Here is a 13369-nt window from a genome sequence, read left to right as displayed (position 1 = left end):
GGAGTTTTCCCATTTTGACTGCCCCACTAACCCTGTCATATTACCCAGCTGCCTTCTCATTTAACATGTTCTCTGTGTGACACTCTGTGTTCTTCAAAAGTTAAAGTCCAGATGGAGCCTGAGCACGTGGTTATTAGAATCGCTCTGCGGAGTTGAAATCTCTCTGGCTTCATTCCTTTCCAAGCAACCTTTTCTTTTTGTTTTGTTTGTTTGTTTGTTTACCAAAGTGTTACACGCTCTCATTCTACTCCCCACAGAACAGCAAAGGGATTAGAGTCAGACTTGGTTAACTTTGGCTTTGTTTACACAAACAGGGAAATTTGGAAATGAAGAGGACATTAGGGAAGGCAGGGACTAGCAGAGCCACGAAGCCTGAAAGCTGAGGGTCTAAGTAGCCTTAAACCACCGCTAGCCAGTGGCCCCGTAAATTGTGCCTGCCAACCCAATGAGCAAATTGGAAAACCAAAACAGATCAGGCAGGAACGTGAAATGTGGCCAGGGAGAGAAATTTAGCTACAGTAGCAATCGCAAGAGCTGCCCAGGAATTGTTCATGGTACAGTGATGCTAATTTCAGAGAAGCAATACAATTAAGTTGCCAGGCTAAATGATAGCCACATGCAGATGAGTATAGATTCGCAGACCTTGGAGAAAAAAACAAAACCCACACAGGCACTCACTGTTAAATGGAGTACTTCTGAACCATATAAACAGGGAAACTAAGATACTAGAGCTGTCCTTTTGTCCTGCTGTAGCTCCTTTGACCGGCCCTTAGGGAGAGCTGTCAGAAATCCTAACGAGAAGGGGCATCAGAGATGCATAAGGTATTTATGATTTTTACCATGTTCTACACACTAGTTCTCTTAAATATATATCAAAGCAGTTTAGAGCATGATTAAGTGCTTGTCCCTTCCTACATTTTATCTAGAATCATTTTTTAATTATAACAATTAATTGTATGTATGACTTAAATACAGATGAGGCGCTGTCATGTGACTGTTTTCTAGTTGTTGTTTTTTTTTTTCTAATTTAAGTATAGCGGACATACAATGTTACATTAGTTTCAGGTGTACAACATTGTGACTTGACAATTCTATACATTACTCATGGCTTACCACAATAAATGTCCTCGCCATCTGTCACCAGAGTTACAACAATCTTATTGACTAATACGCATCTCTGTGTTTTATTTATTCCATGACTGAAATTTTGTACCTCGTAGCCCCCTTCACCTATTTTGCCTGTCCTCTCCCATCATTACCTTTAGTTTGCTAATATTTTGTTGAAGATTTTTGCATGTGTTGATCAGAGATAATGGCTTATACTTTTCTTTTATGGTGTCTTTAGTTTTGGTATCGGGGTGATGCTGGACCAATTCATAGGATCCAGTATGAAGCATTCCTCCCACGTTCACTTCATTTTTTAGAATAGTTTAAGAAGAGTAGGTATTAACTTTTTAATGTTTGGCAGTATTCACCTGTGAAGTCATATGGTTCTAGACTTTTGTTTGCTGAGAGGTTGTTTTTTTTTTCCTGTTCTAGTATAATTAATATACAGTGTTAATATTAGTTTGTCGGGAGTTTAATTTACAAATTCAATTTCATTACTAGTAATAAGTCTATTCACATTTTCTATTTCTTCCTGATTCAGTCTTAGAAGACTGTGTATTTTTAGGAATTTACCCATTTCTTCCAGATAGTCCAGTTTGTTGGCATGTAATTTTTCATGGTATTCTGTTATAATCCTTAATATTTCTGTGGTATCCATTACAGCTTCTCTTTCATTTCTGAATTTACTTGAGTTCTCTTTTTTCTCTTGTTTTTGCTTAAGTATAGTTGATACACAATGTTACATTAGTTTCAGGTGTGCTGTGCTCACCACAAGGATAGATACTATCTGTCACCATATGGTGCTATTACAATATCATTGATTATATTCCCTATCCTGTATCTTCTATCCCTGTGACTTATTCATTCCATGATTGGAAGCCTGTATCCCTCACTCCGCTTCACCCATTTTGGCCAATTCCCCTGATCACCATTACTCCGGCAACCATTCTGTATTTATGAGTCTCTGCCTTTTAGTTTATTCATTTGTTTAGATTTTTAGATTCCAAATATAAGTGAAATCATATGGTATCTCTTTCTCTCTCTGACTTACTTCACTTAGCACAATACCCTCTAGATCTATCCATGTTGTTGCAAATGGCAAGATTTCATTCTTCTTTGTGGCTAATATTCCATTCTCTATATATACCATATTTGTTTATCCATTTATCCATCATTGGACACTTGAAGTGCTTCCCTATCTTCCCTATTGTGAATAATACTATAATAAACACAGGGGTGCATGTATCTTTTTGAATTGGTGTTTTTGTTTTCTTTTGAGTAAATATCCAGTAGTAGAATTACTAGATTATTTCTGTTTTTTGAGGAACCTCTGTACTATTTTCCACAGTGCCTACATCAATTTACATTCCCACCAACAGTACTTGAGAATTCCCCTTTCTCCACATCCTCACCAACACTTGTTATTTCTTATGTTTTTATTCTAGCCATACTTCCAGGTGTAAGGTGACATTTCATTGTGGTTTTGATTCCCACTCCCTTGATGATTAGTGATGTTGAACATCTTTTCATGTGTCTGTTGCCCTTTATATGTCTTCTTTGGAAAAATGTCTATTCAGGCCCTGTGCTTATTTTATTATTATTATTATGTTAGTCACCATACAGTACATCATCAGGGTTTGATGCAGTGTTCCATGATTCATTGTTTGAGTATAACACCCAGTGCTCCATGCAATACGTGCCCTCCTTACTACCCATCACCAGGCTAGTCCATCCCCGCCCAGCCCCCTTCCCTCTAAAACCCTGTTTCCCGGCGTCCATAGTGTGTCATGGTTCGTCTCCCCCTGTTTCCCCCCCCTTCATTTTTCCCTTCCTTCTCCTAATGTTCTCCCTGCTATTCCTTATGTCCCACAAATAAGTGAAACCATATGATAATTGTCTTTCTCTGCTTGACTTATTTCACTTAGCATAATCTCCTCCAGTTCCGTCCATGTTGATGCAAATGTTGGGTAATCATCCTTTCTGATGGCTGAGTAATATTCCATTGTGTATATGGACCACATCTTCTTTATCCACTCACCTGTTGAAGGGTATCTCGGCTCCTTCCACAGTTTGGCTATTGACATTGCTGCTATGAACATTGGGGTGCATAGGGCCCGTCTTTTCACTACATCTGTATCTTTGGGGTAAATACCCAGTAGTGCAATTGCTGGGTCATAGGGTAGCTCTATTTTGAGGAACCCCCACACTGTTTTCCAAAGTGGCTGTACCAATTTGCATTCCCACCAACAGTGTAAGAGGGTTCCCCTTTCTCCACATCCTCTCCAGCATATGTTGTTTCTTGCCTTGTCAATTTTTGCCATTCTAACTGGTGTAAGGTGGTATCTCAATGTGGTTTCGATTTGAATTTCCCTGATGGCTAATGATGGTGAACATTTTTTCATGTGTCTGTTAGCCACTTGTATGTCTTCATTGGCAAAGTGTCTGTTTATATCTTCTGCCCATTTTTTGATTTGATTGTTTTTTTTGGTGTTGAGTTTGAGAAGTTCTTCATAGATTTTGGATACGAGCCTTTTATCTGTAGTGTCATTTGCAAATATCTTCTCCCATTCTGTAGGTTGCCTCTTTGATTTGTTGACTGTTTCCTTTGCTGTGCAAAAGCTTTTTATCTTGATGAAGTTTGAAAAGTTCATTTTCGCTTTTGTTTCCCTCGCCTTTGGAGACATGTCATGAAAGAAGTTGCTGTGGCCGATGTCGAAGAGGTTACAGCCTATGTTCTCCTCTATGATTTTGATGGATTCCTGTCTCACATCAAGGTCTTTCATCCATTTGGAGTTTATCTTTGTGTATGGTGTGAGAGAATGGTTGAGTTTCATTTTTCTGTATGTAGCTGTCCAATTTTCCCAGCCCCATTTATTGAAGAGACTGTCTTTTTTCCATTGGATGTTTTCTCCTGCTTTGTTGAAGATTAGTTGAACATAGAGTTGAGGGTCCATTTCTGGAGTCCCTATTCTGTTCCATTGATCTATGTGTCTGTTTTTGTGCCAGTACCATGCTGTCTTGGTGATCACAGCTTTGTGGGATAGCTTGAAATCAGGCAACGTGATGCCCCCAGCTTTGTTTTTCCTTTTCAACATTTCCTTGGAGAGTCAGGGGTTTTTTTTCTGGTTCCACACGAATTTTAGGATTGTTTGTTCCAGCTCTTTGAAAACCGGCATTGGTTTTTTGATTGGGATGGCACTGAAAGTACAGATTGCTCTGCAAACCTTAGATAATGTTTATTCTTCCGATCCATGAGCATGGAATGTTTTTCCATCTTTTTGTGTCTTCTTCAATGTCTTTCATCAGTGTTCTGTAGTTTCTAGAGTATAGATCCTTTACCTCTTTGGTTAGGTTTATTCCTACAGTTACATTGTTAGTGTATGGGAATGCAACTGATTTCTGTGCATTGATTTTGTATCCTGCCACATTACTAAATTGCTCTACGAGTTCTAGTAATTTGGGGGTGGAGTCTTGGGTTTTCCACATAAATTATCATGTCATCTTCGAAGAGAGAGAGTTTTACTTCTTCTTTGCCAATTTGAATACCTTTTATTTCTTTTTGATGTCTGATTGCTGTTGCAAGGACTTCTAGTACTATGTTGAACAATAATGGTGAGAGTGGGCATCCTTGTCGTGTTCCTGATATTAAGGGAAAGGCTCTCAGCTTTTCCCCATTGAAAATATTTGCTGTGGGCTTTTCATAGATGGTTTTTATGAAATTGAGGAATGTACCCTCTATCCATACACTCTGAAGGGTTTTAATCAGGAAAGGATGCTTTATTTTGCTTCTGCTCATTTTAAATCAGATTATTTGCTTTCTTTGGTGTTAAGTTGTATGGGTCCTTTATAATTTTGGATATTAACTCCTTATTAGATATATTATTTGCAAATATATTCTCCCATTCAGCAGGTTGTCTTTTTTTGTTTTGTTGGTATCCTTCAGTGTGAAAAAGCTTTTTATTTCAGTGTAGTCCCAATAGTTTATTTTGCTTTAGTTTCCTTTGCCTGGGGAGACCTATCTAGGAAAAATGTTGCAATGACCAATGTCATGGAAATGACCACCTATATTTTCTTCTAGGAATTTTATGGTTTCATGTTCACATTTAGGCTTTAATCTATTTTGAGTTTATTTTTGTATATGATGTAAAAAAGTGGTCTAGTATCATTCTTTTGCCTATAGTTGTCCATCTTTCCCAACACTATTTATTGAAGAAACTGTCCTTTCCCCCATTGTATATTCTTGCCTCCACTACCCTAGATTAATTGACCATATACGTGTGCATCTATTTCTGGGCTCTCTCTTTTGTTCCATTGACCTATGTGTCTAGTTTTGTGCCAGTACCATACTGTTTAATTACTGCAGCTTTGTGAAATAACTTGAAATCTGAGATTGTGGTATCTCGAGATTTGTTCTTTCTCAAGTTTGCTTTGGCTACCTGATCTTTAGTGGCTCCATATAAATATTAGGATTATTTCTTCTAGTTCTGTGAAAAATACTGTATTGTAATAGTGGTTGCATTGAATCCGTATACTGCTTTGGGTAGTGTGGACATTCAAACAACATTCTTCTAATCCATGAGCATGGAATATCTTTCCATTTGTTTCTGCTGTTCTTCAAGTTCTTTCGTCACTGTTTTATAGTATCCAGAGTGTGTATTTTTCATTTCCTTGGTTAAATTTATTCCGGTATTTTATTCTTTTCGGTGCAATTGCAAATGACCCTGTCTTCTTAGTTTCTCTTTCTGCTACTTGGTTATTATTGTATAGAAACACTACTGATTTGTGTGTATTAACTTTGCATTCTACAAATTTACTTAACCTAATTGTGTGTGTGTGTGGAGTCTTTGGGGTTTTCTATATATGGTATCATGTCATCTGCAAATAGTGACACTTTTAAATCTTCCTTATCCATTAGGAGGCCTTTTACTTCTTGTGTGATTGCTATGGATATGACTTACAGTACTATATTAAATAAAAGAGCAAGAGTGAACATTCTTGTCTTTTCCTGATCTTAGGGGAACAGCTATTAGTTTTTTAGTATAATGTTAGCTGTGGGTTTTTCATATATGGCCTCTATTATGTTGAGGTATGTTCCATCTAAACCCACTTTGTTGAGAGTTTTTGTCATGAACAGATGTTGAATTTTGTCAAATGCCTTTTCTGCATCTATTGAGATGATAATACGATATTTATCTTTCATTCATTTGATTGATATGTGAATATTGAGCTGTCCTTGCATGCCTGGAATAAATTCCACTTGATCATGGGTGAACAATCCTTTTAATGTATTGTTGAATGTTATTTGCTAGTATTTTGTTGAGGATTTTTGCTTCTATTTCATTAAGCATATTGGCCTGGTTTTTTGTTTGTTTCTCTAGTGTCTTTTTTAGGTTCTGTTATCAGGCTAATGCTGACCTCATAAAATGTATTTGGAGGGTTTCCTTTCTTCTCTATTTTTTTTTTTGGAATGGTTTGAGGAAAATGAGTGTTAAATCTTCTTAAATGTTTGGTAGAATTCACCTGTGAATCCATCTGGTCCTGGACTTTTGTTTTTTGGGGGTTTTTGGACTACTGATTCGTTAGTAGTAATTGGTCTGTTCATATATTCTATTTCCTCTTGACTCAGTTTTGGAAGAACGTATGTTTCTAGGAATTTATCTGTTTTGTCTGTGTTGTCCAGTTTGCTGACATAGAATTTTTCACAGTAGTCTCTTACAATCCTTTGTAGTTCTGTGGTGTCAGTTGTTACTTTTTTTTTTTTTCGAGTCTACCTAAAATTTTATCAATTTAATTTTTTCAAAGAAAATAAAGCCCTTGTTTTTATCGATCTTTTCTAGGTTTTTTAAAAAGTATTTATTGCATTGATTTCCACTCAGATCTTTATTATTTCACCTACTAATTTGAGGCTTTTTGTTCTTTTTTTTTTTTCTGGTTCCTTCAAGTGTAAGTATAGATTGTTCATTTGAGGTTTTTCCTATTTCTTCTTGTAGGCCGGTAGTGTTATGAACTTCCCTCTTAGAACTGCTTTCACTGCATCCTAAAAATTTTCTTTCACTGCATCCTAAAAATTTTAAACCTTTTTGTTTCCATTTTAATTTCTCTACAAGTATTTTAACTTCTTCGATTTTTTCGTTGACTAATTGGTTGTTTAGTACTATGTTGTTTAAACTCTATGTATCTGTGTTTTCTCCAGTTTGTTGTTGTTGTTGTTTTTTTCGTGATTGATTTCTCATAGCTTACCATTGTGGTCAGAAAAGACATGGTATGATTTACATCTTCTTAAATTTACTGAGGCTTGTTTGGGGGCCTAACATATTATTTATTCTGGAGAATGTTCCATGTGTACTCAAAAAGAATGTGTATTCTGCTGTTGTAGGATGCAATGTTTTATATGTAATGTTTTATATGTATCTGTTATGTCCATCTGGTCTCACTGTCTTTCACAGACACTGTTTCCTATTGATTTCTTCCTGGAAGATGTATTTACAGATGTAAGTTGGGTGTTAACTGTATTACCATCAGTTCCTCTTTTTATATCCATCAATATTTGTTTCATGTATTTAGGTGCTCCAATGTAGAGTGCAGAGATTTTTTAAATTGTTATCGCCCCTTATAGGATTGATCCCTTTATCATTATGTAATGCCCTTCTTTGTCTCTTGCCACAGTCTTTGTTTTAAAATCTATTTTGGCTGATAAAAGTATCACTATCCTGGCTGTTTTTTGTGTTTTTGTTTTTACCTCCAAATGCATAATAACTATTTTCTCATCCCTTCACTTTCAGCTGTTTGTGTCTTTTGGTCTGAGGTGAGTCTCTTACAGGCAGCAGAGATGTGACTAGTTTTTTAAATCCAGTCTGTCACCCTATATCTTTTGATTGGAGCCTTTAGGCCATTTACATTTTAAGTAATTATTGATACGTACTACCATTTTGTTAATTGTTTTACTGTTGTTTTGTAGTTCTTCTCTCTTCCTCTCTTCTTTTCTTGCTCCATTTCTTTGTGATTGATGACTTTCCGTTTGACTTTCTTTTTGTCTTCTGTATATTGATCATAGGTTTTGGGTTTGTAGTTACCATGAGTTTCATATATAACATCCTAGGTATATAACAACCTTTATTAAAGTTGATGGTCGTTTAAATTCAAACACATTCCAAAAACATTTTTTTTCCATGTTTTATGCATATGCTGTCTCAGTTTATATATTTTTATTCATAACTTTCTTATGTCTAATTATGGCCTCTTCTCTTACACCTAGAGAAGTCCTTTTAACATTTCCTTTAAGGCTTGTTTAGTGGTGATAAACACCTCTGTTTGCCTGTGAAACCCTGTATCCCTCCTTCAATTCTAAATGATGACCTTGTTGCGTAGAGTATTTCTACTTGTAGGGATTTTTTCCTTTCGTTACTCTCTTCTGGTCTGCAAAGTTTCTGCTGATAAACCAGCTGATAACAGAGAATCTCAAAAGCACCTAGACAAAAAGCAATTAGTATATACAAGGGAAACTCCATAAGGTTATCTTGAATGTTTGACATTTTAATTATATTGTGTCTTGGTGTGGACCTCCTATGGATTCATCTTGGTAGGGGCTTTCTACACTTCCTGAACTGGAATGTCTCTTTCCTTCCCCAGGTTAGGCAAATTTTCAGCTGTTAGATCTTCAAATAATATTATTCCCCTCTCTTCTGCTTCTGGGATCCCATAATGTGAATGTTAGTGTTCCTGATGTTGTCCTAGAGGTCTCTTAACCTATCCTCATTTTTTCTTCAAGCTCACCTTCTCCAATGCTCTGTCTTCCAGATCATGGATCCATTCTTCTGCATCCTCTAATTCTTTATTATTTTCAATTTAGTTAGTGTACTCTTCAACTCTGATTTTTTTTTTTTTACATTTTCTACCTCTTTGTCAAATTTCACATTGAGTTCATTGACTCTTTTCTCAAGTCCACTGAGCCTCTTTATGACCATTACTTTGATCACTTTATCAGGTAGATTACTTATCTCCATTTCATTTAGTTCTTTTTCATGAATATTTGTCTTACTCTTTTGTTTGGATCATATTTCTCTGTCTCTTCATTGTGTTTGACTTGTTATGCTTGCTTCTGTGAAACTGACAGAACAACTAATTATCCAGGCTTGAAGGAGTGAACTTGTGCAAGAACATCTCCAGTCCATTCTCTATGTGGTCCTCTGTGCTTTGCTGTGCAAAAGCTTTTCAGTCAGCCCTCAGTTCTTCTTCAGGAGGTATTGCTCTATATGGAGGTGCAAATTTGCTATGTCCATGGGAGGAGGCAAGTTCAGTCTTCCCATGCTACCATCTAGGAACCTCCCTCCTCCACATGACTTTTATTTTGTAAACTTCTATTGCTCCAGAGTGAGAATAGGTTATTTTTGTAATCATCACAACAGACATGAAAATTAGGACAAGTTTGTATATGCTTTATTTTATCTAGATTTCAAAATGTAAGAGCAAATGACTGGAAAGAAGTAAGTAATGTTAATAGTAGCTATTTCTGGGTGGTCAGGCAGTTGTGTTTTTTGTTTCCTTTTTTAATGATAAAGTAATTTTTGGTGTTATTTGATGTTGGGAGATGCCTTATTAAAGCATTAATGCTCACTGTGACTGGTTGTCGGGACTGGTCTGACATTTTCCACTGACTTTCAAGTTGAATAGTTATGTAAAAGAACATCTTTCAACACTAGTTCTTGGGGATGTTAATAACTGTTACCAAAAAAAGTTTCAGTAGTCCAGTAAGTTAAAAAATGCCGAGTTAAACAATCTGAGCTTTTGAGAACTTCTACTACACTAAGGTACACTATGCAGTCACATGCCAACAATAAAGTATGCTTTATTTGTGAAATTTACTTGATTATGGAATGTTTTAAACCAGTATAGGATCTATTTTGGAGAATATTAATATCATAGCTTAAGCAAATCTAAGATTTATATTTATAATTTTTAAATTCATTAGTTCATTATGTTATAAAGTGCCTCTTGCCTTAATGTAGTTTAATAACACCCAATTTATAAAACTATTTCTGGGAACACTACCATGTGGGAGAGAGTTCTTTGACTATAGCTCCATTATTGCACTCATATCAATGCCTTATATTTATTTGTTTTCATAGCAGCCTCCACGATGAAAGTATGATCTTCTTGAGCTCAGGGATGTTTTCTGAATCATCTTAGTATTGCTGACACATTAGAGGTGCTCAATAGTTACTGAATAGATTAGACATTATATAGCTCAAAATAAGCACGATTCTGCAAAAATAAGAATGGGAAGGCTGGAGTAGAGCTCATATGCTTTGGAAAGAATAAATGTTTTTTTAAAGTAAGAGGAATAACAGAGTGCTTTGGATTTACAAAGAACAACTCATAGTTGAATCAAATTAGCCTAATAAAAGTTGTGAAGGAAAATGAAACTGACAGGGCAGGTCCTTCAAATTAGGTGTAAAACTTCTCTTGAACCAAGCTTGTAATAAAATGTAATGAAAATATTCGAAGCAGAGCAGACAGTTGTATCTTCAAGAGATGTGTATTTTAAGATGTGGCGAAATAGTCCATTAAAATGAAAAGAGCTGAAGGCATAGGAGTAAAAGGAACTTGAGTTTAAAGACTGAAAAGGAAAATGTGGCCCTTGGGGACTTAGATGCTATTGAGGGCACCATGTGGACTGTTTTCTGAATCTTATGCTTTGCAAATTCTCCTTAGGAAAAAAGAACCACATTGAAACTTGTGATGCAATTGGAATACATTATTTATTTCAAATGGATCTACTGCCGTGATAGATTTCAGTGGCTCTGTTTTGGGTTTCAAAACAATACAGATAGAATTTGGGAATGAGGCATTACTAAAAATGTGAATTCCAGTATAGTTAACATACGGTGTTATGTTAGTTTCAGGTATACAATATAGTGATTCAGCAATTCTCTATACAACTCAGTACTTATCATCATGAGCTTCATCCCCTTTATCTATTTCACCCATCCCCCCACCTTCCCTCTGGTAACCGTCAGTTTGTTTTCTGTAGTCGAGAGCCTGGTTTTTTGTCTTTTTGTTTTAAGTTACACATATGAGTAAAAGCATATGGTGTATGTCTTTCTCTTATTTCACTTAGCATTATATTCTCTAGATCCATCCATGTAAGATTTCATTCTTTTTTATGGCTGAGTAATATTCTTCTGTGTGTGTGTATCTTCTTTATCCATTCCTCTATCTTGGCTATTGTAAATAATGCTGCTACAAACATAGGGGTGCGTATGTCTTTTTAAATAGTGTTTTTGTGTTCTTTGGGTTAGTACCCAGTGTGATTACTGGGTCATAGGGTAGTTCCGGTTTTTTTGAGGAACCTCCGCACTGTTTTCCACAGTGACTGTACCAGCGTCCATTCATGTTCCACCAACGGTTTTTAAATCCCCTGACTCTTGTCCTGCTGAGGGGGGGAGGGGGTTCATTTTGCACATATGAAGGTCTCTGTGCAGCTCCTCTTACTATGCCCTGTAGACCAACTTCCGCTTGTGGCATAGCTAAAGAGAACCCTAAACTGTCAAGCAGAAGACATCATTCCAAATGAACAAATGCTTTTTTTTGTCCTTGTTTCTCACTTGGTATTGTGCTTTTAAATGACTTACTATCCAAAATATCAGAGGATGGAAATAGAAGTCACATTTTCATTTAACAAAGATAATACCCCATAGGTTGTACAACTGGTTGCAGATTATGAATTTCTATCAACCAGACACTTACCTAAATTGGCCAAATATTCGTGTAATAGAAAAAGTACAAAATCTGGCATTATTTATTAAATATATTTGCATGATTTGTAAATCCTTAAAGCAACCCCACGAAGTACGTATAAAGTATCTCCTCTATTTTATAGATGAGGAAACAGAATCTGCGAGATTCAGTAATGCATCCATAGTTATCTAGTTGAAGCATGGAGATACAAATCTTGATTTTCCTGTTGACAAAAGCCACGCTTTTTCTGTCACCCTAACTGCCATGACTTAAAGTGATTGGTGCTTTGTTTAAAAACCAAAATATCAAACTGGTTCCATATGACCAAGACAGCCTTGAAGTTCCCTCAACTTGACTAAACTTTAGATGGATTGCTTCCTAACCAAAAGTGGGCCAACCCCCACTTTTCTTAGGCATTTACTTTAGAAAACTTTCATTATAAGAAGTCCTTTCTCTGCCTCTTTGAGATGTAAATCTTCTCCAGCTTCTTGCCAGTTTTACATCCTAAGAATGTCTTTCTTGACGCTGAGAAGTTATCCCTTTGAAATGGAATTATATAAAGGAGATCTTGCTTCTATATCCCAGTCTCTGTGGGAGGGTAGGAGTTTAACTTTGATAAGCACCAATTAGCAAACACTCAGGGTCTAATGGTCTAATCGCATGGACCAAACTCTCCCGTAAACTCCAGCCAGTACTCTTCCTCCAGCTCACATCAGTGTTTTAGTAGAGTGGGGTTCATTCACTCTCCCCTAGTGCAGTAAAGTCTTTTACAGATACTAATAAAGTTCCAGTTTAAAAGAGAGATATTTTAATAGGACATCACAGCCTTGCTCTTTTACCTCAAAGGATCTGCAAGGCAGATACTATTTGTTGAAAGAGGGTATCTCGCTGAAAGGCTGCATTCCCTGTGTCTTTCCCTGGAGCTCCTCTCTCTTCGGATGCCAAGATGAAATGATTTCTCTAGAGTTCATCATAGACTGGCTCCTTGCTCGATTCCCAGCTTGGTCTCTGGCTGCAAGGAAACACACCATAAATGGGCCATAATCTTTCTCACCTCTGATCTTTGTACATGTGTGCCCTCCGTGAAAAATGCTCTCCTTTCCCTGCCCCAACCATATGCCTGACAGTATCCCACTTCTTCAAGTCCCTTTCACATTTCAAGACAGCACTATCTCTTAGAAGTATTACTTGCTACTAGGTATGCCTCTCAAGGCCCACACAATCACGAGTTTTTTCTCCTTTAGTCAATCCTTCATGCTTTCGAGATAGAAACTGCACCTTTTCCTCCTTTGTCTCCTCGGGGTACAGTGTAGTGCCTGGACAAAGTAGACATCACTCAGGAAGAAAAGTAGATTTGGTTCTTTTCACTTCTCTTATACATGTTCCAAGGAAATAGACTATTTTATTTATTAATTTTAGTGGTTCTTCTGGATAAAGAAATACTCCCTTAGTAGATATAGAAAACTGATTTGGTAGAAGGGTGTAGGCTCAGGGTTTAAGTCTAGCTCTTCTCAATTCTGAGTCT

This window comes from Ursus americanus, chromosome 5, assembly GCF_024610735.1.
Source record: "Ursus americanus isolate L20-20 chromosome 5, mUrsAme1.1.p, whole genome shotgun sequence".
NCBI classification, from domain to species: Eukaryota; Metazoa; Chordata; class Mammalia; order Carnivora; family Ursidae; genus Ursus; species Ursus americanus.
The sequence above is the reverse complement of the archived record's forward strand: the minus strand, read 5'-3'. Positions refer to the sequence as shown.